This window comes from Gossypium raimondii, chromosome 11 (assembly GCF_025698545.1).
Source record: "Gossypium raimondii isolate GPD5lz chromosome 11, ASM2569854v1, whole genome shotgun sequence".
NCBI lineage: Eukaryota > Viridiplantae > Streptophyta > Magnoliopsida > Malvales > Malvaceae > Gossypium > Gossypium raimondii.
The window spans coordinates 30,778,496-30,792,969 of record NC_068575.1 but is presented as its reverse complement, the minus strand read 5'-3'; the positions used below and the strand labels follow the sequence as shown (position 1 = coordinate 30,792,969).

General features: G+C 32.9%; 1 non-coding gene across 1 annotated transcript; it reads left to right on the top strand.

Moving 5' to 3' along the window:
- The first annotated feature begins 422 nt into the window (after positions 1–422).
- Positions 423–529, top strand: LOC128035153 (small nucleolar RNA R71). The gene has a single exon (XR_008191554.1). It is a non-coding gene; the product is annotated as a small nucleolar RNA R71 (small nucleolar RNA).
- The last annotated feature ends 13,945 nt before the right edge of the window (positions 530–14,474 follow it).

Sequence of the window (14,474 nt, the reverse complement as noted above, 5' to 3'; positions counted from 1 at the left end):
ATCTAGGTGTTGGAATAGGGATTACTATTCTGATTAAAATTACCAATGTAGCACACAAATGCTAGGTTTGATGGGCATTCATTGAACACATGATCTTCACCACAATAAACAGACGATAGCTCGGTTGATTTCATCTCCTGAACTGCAGTAGGCCTTTTCATTATTTTAATCATATTAGCTAAAGAAGATACATGGGCTATCAATGAGGTGATTGCATCCAACTCCTTTGTACTGGTAGCTCTCTCGCTCGTCCTAGCTCTTGTGGTAGGATTTCATAGTCATTGCTGGCAATCTTTTTCAAAATCTCATATACTTCATTATAGGATTTATCCAAAAAAGTACCATTGGCAGAAGCATCAACTATCATCCTCGTATGTGTATTCAGCCCATTGTAGAATATTTTTATCTGAGTCTAGTGTTGAAATCCATGCATCAAACACTTCCAAATTAAGTCTTTAAATCGTTCCCAAGTTTCATATAGCTGTTCATCATCTGATTGATGAAAAGATATGATGTCATTTCTAAGCTTGACATTCATATTTGGAGGATAATACCGTAACAAAAACCTTTGGCAAAGATCATTCCATGATGCAACTATTCTCAACGGCAAAGTATTCAGCCATGCTCTTGCACGATCTCTTAAAGAATATGGAAACAGTTTAAGTCGTAGAGCATCTTCAGACACACATTGTTGTCTAAATAAGTCGCAGACTTCTAGAAAAAGTCTTAAATGCAATCTTGGATCTTCAGTGGGTAATCCACCAAATTGTCCTATTGTTTGTAACATCTGAAACATTATCGGTTTTAGTTCAAACTACTGAACCTATATTTGTGGTCTGACTATCCCTAGATTCAGGTCATCCAAGATTAACACAACATGCTCTTGGATTGGTCTATCTCGGTCATCTATCACCCTACAAACATGAGGATTAGCGCCCTGACCATTCAACCTATCATTCATACCAGGTATCACCCTACAAACAAGAGGATTAGAATCTTGACCATTCAGATAATCATTGAGACCAGGATCATTCCTATTTCTAGTTATTTTCCATAACTCTTTCTGCCTTCTTCGTAAAGTTCTTTCAATCTCTAGGTCAAAAGGATATTCTTTGTTAGCAGGAATGCCTTTTCTCATATACTGATGGCAAACCTGTAAGAATTAAAGTAAACTAAATAAACTAATGAAATTAAGTAAAATAACCAAACAAAATTACACCAAATTGTCAATCCCCAACAACAGTGCCAAAAAATTTTCACATGTGAATATGATATGCAAATTGTGCAAGTATACACATTGAATCAAGTAATTAAATGATAAGTGAGATAGTCCCCAAAGGGATCGAATTAGGTCTAGAAATGGTTAAGTTATGATAACTATTAATGTTATGGCAAAATCAAATTAAGTATGCAGTGATAGATTAAAATAATAAGGACGAGTGCGAATTGTATACGGATTGATATGGGAAAATGCTAAGGCAAAGTAAGAGTAAAAATATGTAATGGTAATGATGAGAATAATTACGTGAATAATATGCGAACGAATAAATAAATAACTAAGGATGCTAAGGCAAAGATATTGTGGTAATGGATAGAAGGTCTACGATGTTTATTTGGATGGTTGGGATTACTAAGAATCTGCCCTTACTTTCAGTAATGCCTCAACAAAATCATACTCAATCTACTTCTCAGAAGAGACCTAAAGTGACACGCTTCTTTCGAGAACAAAATCTCAAACTACTTGGCCTGTGTCTAAAGGCCTTAGCGCGATACCTTACACTATTTTATCTTCTTTTTGTATGAAATTTTCTCTATGTATAGAGTTTACTACAAGTATTTTTTTGAGTAATTGCTCATATCATTCAATTACGGTCCAACTAATCCAACCTTTTCAGAATTAGATTTAGTTTTATGGGCATACTGCACATTTATCTATGTCTAAGGAATGTATACATTCACTTAGAAAATAAGAAAAATTGAATGAAATAGTAGATTAAATCAAACACATGCACCAACTATTAAAGAAATTAAAAATTTTATCCTGTAATCCTAACCCTATGAGATTTAGCTTATGAGTCGGTGATTAAAATTCAAGTTTGAAATAAAACCCAGCATCATTGTGATCAATTCAATTCACGGAGAATGGAATAAGAAATAATGGAAGAACTTAGGAAGATGTTTGTCACCAAATCAATCCTCAATCCAGTAGCACAATGTCCTGTGATGGCTAAGAGGGACTACCTTCAGTCTCCTCTTTTCGTCTTTATCCAGACGCTACCCTCTATTCTTGCCTCCAAATCTCCACACTTAGGGCTTCCTCCTTTGGCTTTTTATAAGATTTTTCCTTCTAGAATAGCTCCAACAACCCACGATATCTTCTCCACTTTTCTAGTACAAGTAGAGTTGGGCTGAAACTAGTCTGCGATGAGTATTGACTCGGCCATCTCCCAGAATTGCCACGGCATACAAGGTGGCAAACTGTCCAACCTTTTGCCCTAGCAAACCTTAACTCTTTTATTTCTTTCTCCATATCCTGCACCTGCCAATCCACCAAACACAACCTTTCTACATGAAATTAAAAGTTTTTAACATGTAAACACATTCCAAAGACCTGCAACTGATAAATATACTGATAAAATTTCCTAAAATACCACTAAATGTACCCAAGTATAAGAAATTAGCTAGGACTAAAGGTATGAAATATAACTCTTTTCAAGAGTTATCAAAAACCCCATAGCCTATTTCCTAAGTTTGTTGATCTATATTCAGGGATGAGCCTCACCAAGTCATCTAACTCGCCATTGCCATCTACGACCTACTTACCTACGAAGTAAGAAAGGAGTAAATGAGTTCACTGTGAACTTAATGAGTAATCAAGAATCATCAGCGTATGCTCAAAATACAGACTTTAAGACAGAAAGAAGACTTAGTTTGAAAATTTGTATCTCGTGCTAGATTCGTTGTGAAGGTGCAAGACCCAGTTTGCAAAACTTGCTTGTCATAAAATCATATAAGTTTAAAAAAAGTTTTGCATGTACTTACTGAAAATCATACTTAAAAGCTTAGCTTGTTCTTGTTTGAAAACAAATCTTATATAGCATGAAACATACTCACATACTTGTCTTATCGGAATGGTTAAGGAACATAAAATATGTTCTCGCACTTGTCTTAACTTACTTATTTTATCTTTTGGATATGTGGATCTCCTTATCACACCTCAGGAGGACTCAAAGAATCCTTAACATGTCCCATAAATGTAGCATGAGCTAAACACTCTCCTTTACGCCAACATGTCCCATTGAATGGAGCATAGCTCAACATTCTTTTATCTCTCCACATGTCCCAGGGCCTCAATGCACAATTCACATAGCTTATAGGTGAGTACTCACAATCATTTGGTATACCAATATTTCCAACGTATAAGCTCGTAAAGGAGCTCCCAAAAACATAGCTTATAAAACCATACTTTTAAAACATGCTTTAAAACATAGGCTCACATAAGAGCACGCATAAAACATATTTTTTAAAAACATATCTTGAAAATTGAGTATTAGAACTTTAAAAATAGCATTTTATAGGAAAAGTTTACTCTCGGAACTTAGTTTAGAAACAAGGTTCATGAAAAACATAATAGTTCGCACACAAGTTTCAGGCCCTGAGCATTCATACTGAAAAACATGATAATCAACACACTTATAGCAATTCTTAACCAGTAACCAATAAAGCTAAAAATTTAAATAAATTTTACTTTGCCTTTATCCTTACTAGTAGATGGTTTAGCTGGTTCGCAACATACATAAACACACAAATTACTTAAACAAAAAAAAACTTACGGAATATACACATGCAAGCAAACCTAGCTTTCTAGACAATCAACCCTAACAGAATAGAGACTTACCTTAGTTGCTACAAATTTGATTTAGAATAGAGACTTGATGACAGAATAGCGATGAGAGAATTTTCATGGAATAAGGGTTGTATTTATAGGCACTAAGTGTCCTAGCGATCCTAGGATACCTTACTTAATTTACAAAACCCTAGTTAGTTTACAAGTGTAACAGCTTTTTTCAGTAAAATTGGAATATTTTTTTAAGACAATAAATTCGACGAGTAAATTATAATTTTCTTATTATTTTAATGTTTATGGGATGGTAGTAAGGTCGTATTAAATTTTCATTAAGAAATTTTGATGTTTGCTTGATCAATTAAGTGAAAAGGACTAAATCATAAAAAGTGTAGAAGTGGAGTTCTATTAATTAAAAGGGCCAAAAAGCTATGGAAATGAAACAAAGTGGACTTAAATGGTAATTAGACCATTTTTTTGGTTAGTGGAGGTTCATGATGTGGTTTTGATGAAATTTTGATATTAATTAAAGGTTAAAAGGTAAATGTGTAATTAAGGTTAAAATAAATAAAACTAAAATTACTTCATCTTCTTCCATTTTCTTCCACCAAATTTAAAGAACCAAAATAGCCATTTTTAAGGTTGAAGTTCGGCTAAGCTTAGATTGCTGCATGATGAGTGTTTTTCATCCCGTTTTTAAAGATTTCTATGTTTTTGAGGTTGTTTTAGCTTAATCTAACTAACCCGAGGGTCAATTTGTAAAACTATTAAAGGTTGAGGGACTTTCCATGAATTTTTTTTGAATACTTTTTTATGTTAAATGATAGATTGTGAACCTTTTTTGAGAAATAAATAAGTTTTGTAAAGTGATTTTTGATGAAATTTACATATAGGGATTAAATTGTAAAAATTGTAAAAATAGTAAAATTTCAAGAGAAATTTATGAAATGATGATTGGTATGGGTTGGTTTAAGTCCCTATATAAATTGGTTAGCTTGAAAGGGGGATTAAAATGCTTAGATTTCAATTTGTGGGCTTAAGGACTAAATTGTAAAAAGTTAAAATATTGGGGGTAAAATGGTAAATTTTCATAAATATGAATTGTGGAATAAATTAAATAATAGAGGTATTAAATGGATTGAAATCGTCTACTTTGATCAAGATAGACCACATACAAATCTAGATCGGGGAAAAGCCAAAGCCTTAGATTAGTTCGACTTCGTTTCTACGCCCTAGTTGTTAAGGTAAGTTCATATGAAAGGTTGTTATATTCATGTTATTTAAATATAGGTTATAATGTTAATTATAATTTCAAAAGATCGATGTGTAATTAAATCAATGCTATGACGGCTATCGAGTCCTGGTTGAACCTTTGGAATTCGTAGGATACAAATGACATGTCATTAGGGATTTCATGTTTTGGGTGCTGGTCTTGAATGTCCTACCGATGGCTGAGGTCTTACATTTGTTTCAGATACTCCATAACTTGTGTGAGCAGCATCGTGTAGCTTACATTTTGACCCACAGCTCGTGTGAGTAGGCCCATTTCACAGCTAAAGTGTGAGCAATGATGTAAAGGAAAGGTTACAGTTATATGTTTAAGCACACTTCGTGTGAGCTTTCCCATGTACTTGATGATTTTCTAGATGGTTAAACGGGTATAAAAAGGAAAGGAAATGGTAAGTGTTCAAATGGAATGTATCATGTACTTATGAAAAGGAAATGGTGACCTAAATGAGATGACCAAATGTGTAAGTTATTTATTATGGATGAATTCATTTGAACCATGTATAAATGCACTAACTTGTGTATTTGGTCATGTTGTATAGGCATTGTGTCAAGCTTATGGTATTAGTTGGTGTTATAATTATGCTATTTAGATTATGCAAATGAAATGGTAAGATGTGTTTATGTTATACGAACTTACTAAGCATTATGTACTTACGTAGTTCCTTTCTAATGTTTTATAGATTATCAAAAGCTTGATCGGTTTGGAAGCTCGTCGGAGATCTATCACACTATCCAGCATAAATATCGATAGTTTTTGAATGTTTTGGCCAAGGTTATAATGGCATGTATAGGTTGAATTGTAATGTCGTTGTGATGAATGTTTAGTTGGTGGACTGGCTTGTATAAGTTGTGAATGTTATCTTGGTTTAGTACCTTTGATTCTTTGATGGTTTGTGTCATTAAGCTATCTCTTGTTACATGTTTTGAATGGCTCAAATGGCATGTTTTCTGATGGAGTAGTAATGGTCAAGTTGATACATGGTTGGTAAGTTTTTGGAACTAGTAATTGATGAATGGTAAGTGGTAAAATATGCATGTTTAAGTAAGTCTTGAGGATTGCATTTGAGGTGCATTTGAATGGCATATTGGTTAGTTGAATTAGGACTTTGGAATTGCATATATATGTGTATGTTTAGGTATGGTTTGATGCTTTGCAGGTGTGCATATGATTCAAATGTTTATGCATGAATTGGTATAGGAAATGGCTTGCTTTTAGGCAAATTTATGTCCACGCAGCTTGAGCCATGGGCGTGTGACTCAGCCGTCTGTGACACAAGACCTGGCAACACAGTCGTGTGTCATCTAAGGGTTCCTTTGTATGCAATTCAGTGAATTACACGGCCTGGCATATAGGCATGTGTCTCAGCCGTCTGAGGCACACGATTGTGTGACCTCTGTTTCTAAAATTTTAAGAATTTTTCTTAGACTTTTCAAATGATTTCAAATTGGTCCCGATTTGTTTCTAAAGTATTTTTAGGGCCTCAAGGGCTCAAATTAGGGAAGATATGTATGTGAATGATTAGTTTATAATATGTTTATGATAGTGTATAAAATGAATGTTTAAATGTTTCGTTTGTATGGTAATGCTTTGTAACCCTAATTCAGCAACGGATATGAGTTAGGGGTGTTACAAGAAGAAATTACTTCACGGAAAGTATCCTAGATACACAATATCTTAATTTCCTAATTTAAGCCTAACTTGACTTTGACTGGCGAACCCTTAGTTCACGAAAATAACATATACAATAATATCACCAATCACCGTTTTGTCAAAGTATACGAAATCACAGAATTTATGCAGATGTACATGAATTTTAATGCACTTTCCTTACCCATCCATCTGCTACACACCATATCCAACCATACACACCATATTAGAAAAAGTCGTAGCCCATTGTGGTTAAACCACCGGAATAATGTTGCGGACAAACCGCCAGAACAATATGTGACCAAATCTCCAGAACAATACGCAAACAAATCGCGAGAACATGAAATAGAACTCCAAAATTATGGATCTACCACCAGAACTCCAGTAATTGCAGAAATACCACCAGAACTCCATAGATCTACTCTATCTCTGATCAACCTAATACCCGATACAATGCATAATGTCATTATATCATAATAGAACAATCAGATACGGTACAATACAGAAGCATGTCATAAGCACGTGATCAATAATCAGAACAATGGCATGTTTTGTAGTCATACAAACAAAAGATATAGAAAATAACAACATGCTTAACATGTATTCAATGAAATAGGCATGCACTTAGGCAATTGACAGCTATAATTAAGGGTTTATCAGAAAACACACAGCAAGCTAAAATAGCAAGAAATTGAAGCTAATCGGCACCCAAACAATAGGCAGCACATTTATATGGCAAACGGTGCAAGGTTGAGCAACAAAATTGAAGCAAACTAAATAGCAAGTCAGTAACGAAAGTAACCAGTAGCAGCTAATTGCAGGTTGATTAATAAGTATTTGGTTCAACAAAATTAGTTGACCAACATGCAAAATAGTACACACACATACAAAATTCACAATTGATTTCAATTTCACACCTCGATTACAATCCGTAGAACACTAACAATTGACCAAAGCACCACTACAACTCAAATTCATCTCGATTCCTTCCTAATCTGTAACTTGGACATGATAAACATACAACAAGATGATTAAAACCAGCCAATGGCATTCAGCTAACAGAGAACAAGAAGGAAAACAAAATCTAATTGACTGGATCAACTTACGCTACACCGGTTTGAAGATCTATGTTAACAGTCGATCAATGAAAATGAATGCTCACTAACCATGCTAAAAGGTTTTGGCCAAGGGGTGAGAATATGTACAAAATCAACAACAAAATAAGAGAAATAATGATGACAATATGAGACTTTGATAAGGTGGAAGTGCATAAATCATGAGAGCAACAAGAGCTTCAATGTGCAACAATAGGAGATGGAGAAATGAACAGCAATGGAGAATAGAAAAATGGCAACAACTTATGAACAAAGTATTGATAATAAAAAGGCAAGGATTCAGCCAAATAAAGCAAATAAGTGATAGGCAAAGGGAAAACACAAATAGAAAATAAAAATTAGTATTTAAGGTTCTCAACAATGGTGAAAAAAGGAAGAAAAATGAGAGAAAAAGAGAGGGAAAATGAAAGCGAAGGCAAAGAGAGGAAAATAGTGAAAAAGAAAATAAAAAAAAGTCAACAAAATTTTAGTTTAATGTTAAAAAAAACTGATAGACTTTTTGATAAATTAGATAAAATCTTTGAATATTTAAGTTAATCAGACTTTCCAGTGTTTGAGTCAAACTGAAATCTAACAACTTGTTAGGGGTGGAAAACACAAGCTTAAAAGAAAAAGAATTTACGAGTGAGAGGAATCAAACTCAAGTCTCAAGGATAACTTCACTAACTCTTTACCACTAGGTTAAATACTCATTCTTACTATAATTTTACAATATTTATTTTTGAAACAAGGCGTGACAGATACTAGGGTTTGAAGTAAAATTTGCAAAACAATAAAAATGATGCAATGGAAGGGACTCGGTCTTGGGCTTCAAGGATAATTCACTAACACTTAACTATCAGACCAGTAACAATAAAAATGATGCAATGGAAAGGACTCGGACTTGGGTTTCAAGGATAAATTCACTAACACTTAACCATCAGACCAGTAACTTATTTTATTTTTCAAACGCACAAAGATAATCCTAAAAACGGGGTGTGACCACTCTCAATTCTACTAACCCAGTTTTTAGGGTGTGACATACTCGTTACCATCAAGATGAAATTTTGAGGACGAACTTTTCTTAAGTAGGGAAGAGTTGTAACACCCTAAAAATCTTTTATAAGATACATGACACTATTTCGAGATTGGATACAATAATTTACCAAAAATTTGAAATAGAAGTCAGACAGATAATTTTTATGAGGGAAATTTTTATTAGAAATAGAAATCAATTAAAAGTATTTTGGATGTGGAATGAGGCATAAAGGACCAAATTACAAATTTTGAAAAGTTTGATGATTAAAGTGCAAATTTTGACCAAGATATGAAATGTGAGTTGTATTGATCAATCAGCGTAAGAATGAGTTGAAATATGTTGGTGTGATGAAAATCACTTTTTGGACCAAAAATGAAAGATTGGAAAGTTTAAGGATTAAATAGTAAATTTTTTCATGTTTCTTAAAAAGAGGTTAAAAGTGTAATTTTACCATCCAAGTATTTATTTATAAGACTTAAATGTGAATTATGATATTTGGATTTGATAAGCACCTATTGTTGTGAAGAGTTTGAGCAAAATGACAAAATAGGCAAAATAGTAATTTTGACACGAAAGGGTATTTTGGTCATTTCTAAAGTATTATATGTTGAAAATATTGTTTTAATGAGATATTTGATAATTGGAGTAAGTTTTGAACCATGAATTAGGGAAATGAGTCACAAATTTTAAAATCTTGAACTTAGGGGCCTTTGGCCCACTTGGGTGATTTTAAAGCAAAAGAAAAGGGAAGAAACCCCATCCTCTCCTTCAATTTTTATTTTTGTAGTAGCTTGAGAAGAAGAGGGAGGTCCTCCCATGTTCTTTTCTCTTTACCTTTCTCAGTTTTTTGGTTGGATTCACCACCCACTTTGTTTTCCTTGTTGCGATCACATAGAAAACAACCTTCAAGCTTGTATTCCACCATCATCTTCTCCATTTTTCAATTAAGGTTCATGGGCTTTTGAGAGATAAAATAGAAGTTAGAGAGAGGAAGCATTATCAAGGTAAGAAATGGTGTTTTCTACCTCTCTTAGCTTGATATTTGTTATTGGCTGCTATAAGAAAGCTTATAAATCTCTTGTACTAATTTTAGTTGTATTTTTTATGTATAGGAGAGGAAATTATATATATTGATGTTTCAAGCTAGAATGAAGATGGAATCATGTGGTTAGAAGTTTAGTTCTGAGTTAATGTGCCCTTAGATACTCCTATACTAACCAATTTAGGAAAATGATGGGATTGAGTAATAAATATGAAATTAACTAAGCAATGAATATGTGTAACTTTCATGGCTTAAAATGTTAAAATAAGCGGTTTGCGTGATTGTTGCTTGGTGAGATTTAGCTACATGTGCCTTACAAACTAATAATGTGCTATAAACTTTGGTTGCCATGAAATGAGTGATAAATATGACATGGTAATTGTAAATTATTTGAAAAAGTGTTAAGGATGAGAATTGTGTATAATGCCACCTTAGCCAATTCAAAGTTTAATAAGTTGTCATAACTAATTTACTTATTAAATGGTTTTGGTATGTGACAATATGTGTATTTCATTTAAATGGAAATTTGGTTTCATGTGAAGCCTTAAAGACTTTTCTCAGATTTTGTTATGAGAACTTTAGTAAATGAAAGAAATTGTTATGAATGATTCATTGAAAACATAATGAGAACCGTGAATATGAATATAAGGCCTAAGATGATAATTTCTCTGTTTGCTTTATAAAAATGTTAATGGTCTTAACTGAAATAAGTTACTTCTGAATTTAATATGCCTTAGTAAACTTAGTGGAATAGATAGTATACAATTGACATGCCAATGGGGATTAAATATGGATTCTATTCTATTAGAGTTCTGTTTAGATTTGTTGTGTTTGGGCCCTGCACCTTTTATTTGCACTCTTTATTGCCTTCGGGCTATGCAATCACATGCATAATTTGATGCCTTCAGGCTTAGAACTTCAATGCCCTTTGGTGTTTTCAAGAGGCTTAGCACTACGGTGCTCTTTGGTATGTTTAAAGGGTGCGATATGATGCCTTACGATGAAACACTTATGTGCCCACTAGTGTGTTTTGAATGGTTCTTGTGTATCTAAGTCTCTTTTGACTAGAGTTTATTAAAAGACAAATTAATTAAAATCTTAATTATGAGATCTACTTATGGAAATAAATAAATATATGTAAATGGTTGTAACACCCCAAAATAGGGCCTATGAGTTTTAGGGGTAATTTAGGAATTTTAGCCTTAAAGCGTTCAGAATTTTGCGACATGGTATATCGTTAATGTTTTTTTATTATGGTTTTTTAGAAAATTAAATCATTTTCTGAAAATGAGTTTTAAATACCTTCAATTTTGAAAATAGGACTGATTTGTAAAAGCGTCAAAATTTAGAGTTTTTAAGAGGAAATTAGACCAGATTTTAAATTCACCTTATATACTCCCCCACCTAGTTTTATTTTCAGGTTAACTTGTCCTTTTTATTTGCTCTTGCCGTCCTATGCTCTCCCAACTCCTCCCATACAATTTTTTTTGTCAAACATAAATTCCTTTGATTCCTATCACTTTCAAAATCATTAAACCTCCATAAAATCCAAGAACAACACTCAAAAACACCATAGATTCCTCCATTGTTCTTGTGGGTTTTTTGGGTTTTTGATCAAATGTTCAATTTTTCATCAACTAAGGTAACAGTTCGATTTCTTATTAATTTTTTTATGTTATTTGATCATTTAAATTGAGTTTTTAGTATTTCATGTTTTAAATAAAAGCCGAAAATTGGGTCGTTAATGGTGGATTTCAAGATTTTGGGTAAAAATGTGGTTTCAAAGTGTTTTTCACCTTGTTTTAACATGATTAGAAGGCTTCTAACTTACTTTAAAATTTCGTTAAGGATTTCTAAAGACTTCATGAATTTTCGTGCAAATAGCCATAAACATGTCAAAAATTTTGATACCATGAATTGAGTAGTTTTGTATAGTTTAAAGGTTGAGAATTAGTCATAGGTGAATAATTAGATGAACGGAATCAGTTTTAGGCAAAAAGATTAAGTATAGAGGAAGATATTTGAGTTTCAAGTTTGTTAGTCAAAATTTCAATTTCATAAGGAATATAGCTTAGACTTGCGTTTTTTGTTGGTTTACGTGAGTCTTTGGCTAAATATTGATTGTGTAAATTGTGTGGTTATTATGTGTGAAGCGTCGGAACCGTTGGAACCTTCTTCAAGCAAGACAAAAGGCAAGGAAAAGCTAGTTTAAGCTTTTGGCTTTTCGGCAAAAGCATAATCGATTAGTGTTTGGAGTTGCTACTAGTAGACACGATTCATAGTGCTAATTGAGAGCTTAGGAATAGCTTAAACCCCTATCCTAAGTTTCGAGTGTAAGCTTTCTATTTCTCTTGTTTTATTTTTGATAAATTATGTGATTATGAAAATATTTATGGATTGATTATTATGATGCAATATTGTGATATGAGACATGTGCGATTACTATTGTGAATTGTATTGTATTGTGGGCATATTAAATATGTCAAATAATAGTGATGATGTTGTGTTAGCAATATAAATGTGTAGTGAAAGTGTGTAAAAATCAGTAAGTACGTATGTGTTGAATTATGGAATGTGATGCTAATGTAACAAGTTATGTATATGATAAACTGATTTTAATGCACTCATATGTAGTTGGCTACATACTGGCTCAATGAGCATTATTGTGGCACTTTGAGTATAATTAAATGTGAATTCGATAAGCATGTATTTTGTACAAGTTTGTGATGTGAAATGATGAATATGAATAGAGATGATGTGCATTAAATCAGTAATTAAAATCGTGTAATTGTGGATATTTGAGCCTTGTGATTCTTAAGACCATTGGATATAGTTGGCATGTCATATGATTGTAAGTACTCACCTATATGAACATGTTATTTGGGTGTTAAGACCCTGGGACATGTTGGAGAGATTAGGGAATGTGAGCTAAGCTCCATTCAACGGGACATGTTTGGTGTGTTGGAGAGTGTTTGCTTTACGATTCACTTTTGGGACATGTTTGACTCTACGAGTCTATGTGGTGTGTTAGATATCCGTGTATCCAATGAGTGGTGATAATGCCCACTTTTATGTTTCATAGCTCAAGTGCCAAATTATCATTTAAATGCGATCTTATATGTTGTAATAATACGATGTGAGATGGATGCAAAAATATATGAATAATATGCTAAATGAGTCAATTTAAGTTTCATGAAAATGTTAGTATGTTCTTATAGTAAATTGTGTATGTAATTGTGGTTTAGATCGTTTCCATTTAATTTGTAAATGCATGTAAATATATCAACTAGACTTGTGGGTTATTAAAGCACATAGACATTGTTTAGTCTTGATGAATTATTCTTAAATGAATTATATATAAGCGAGTTGAGTGTAATTGCATATAGGAGTATATATTAGTTTTATGACTTAATGAAACGTGAATATGTTATTTTGACTTGATTAGAATATGGTTGTAAACGTGCCGTAGTATGCTTTTATTTAACCTTTGATATTATATGTAAATTGTGGTTATTCTGAGCACTCACTGAGCTGGTTAAGCTCACCCACTCCTTTTAAACCATTGCAAATTAGTTGTGTGCTGGTGTGGTTCCGAAGGGTGATTCCAAACAAGTCCATTTCCGTGATTTCGTAGGTGTTATTGTTATTTGTTTATGTTTAGGGAATAAGGCAATGTGGTAGACTTTTATTGATATTTGTCATGATGTTTTGGATGCTTCCATAGATTATTTGTTCCTAAGTTTATGAGAATCATATTACGTTGATTATTGCTCGGACTTACTTTCGATGTTTAAGACTATTACTATAGTTGTTTTGATATTTTTTTATGATGATATGATAACATGATGAATTGGTACAAGTTGGAATGACTTATATGCTTAGAAATGTGGTATTTTTCTGGTCTGAAGCAGAGGTATCGATATTCGTGTTGTAAAAACAATACCTCTATGATTTTGAAATGTGCAGGAAGTCAGAATCGTAAATTGGTATCGATACCCTATCACAAGTATCGATACTCAGGGTAATTTTATCAATACTTTTTCAATTGTACCGATATTCTCTTATGTTTTGATTTTATACAAGAAACAGAATGCAAGTTTGGTACCGATTTTCCAGGTGGTATCGATACCATTTAAAGAAAATATCGATACTCATGTTCTAGTATCGATACCTACGTGATTGGCTTGAAAATTTTGCTTAGTGATCCTAATGCATGTTCAATTATTATTATAAGTTTACTTGAAGTATGTTTGACATGTTTTAATGATGATTGATATATGTTTTACTAAAAATTTATAAGATCACCGATAAAGAAGATTATTTCTTAATAATGTGACAATTTACTATGAGTATGACATGAGACAGTGATGTGGCATCTTGATATATGGGCTTGGCGACCAGGCCGAGTATAGGGTGTTACATTTGACGATGTCATGTGCTAAAGGCTAAAAGATAGGAAAGTCTTAAAGGAATTGAATTAATGAATATGCTAATAATGGATGTGGCATGAGAATATA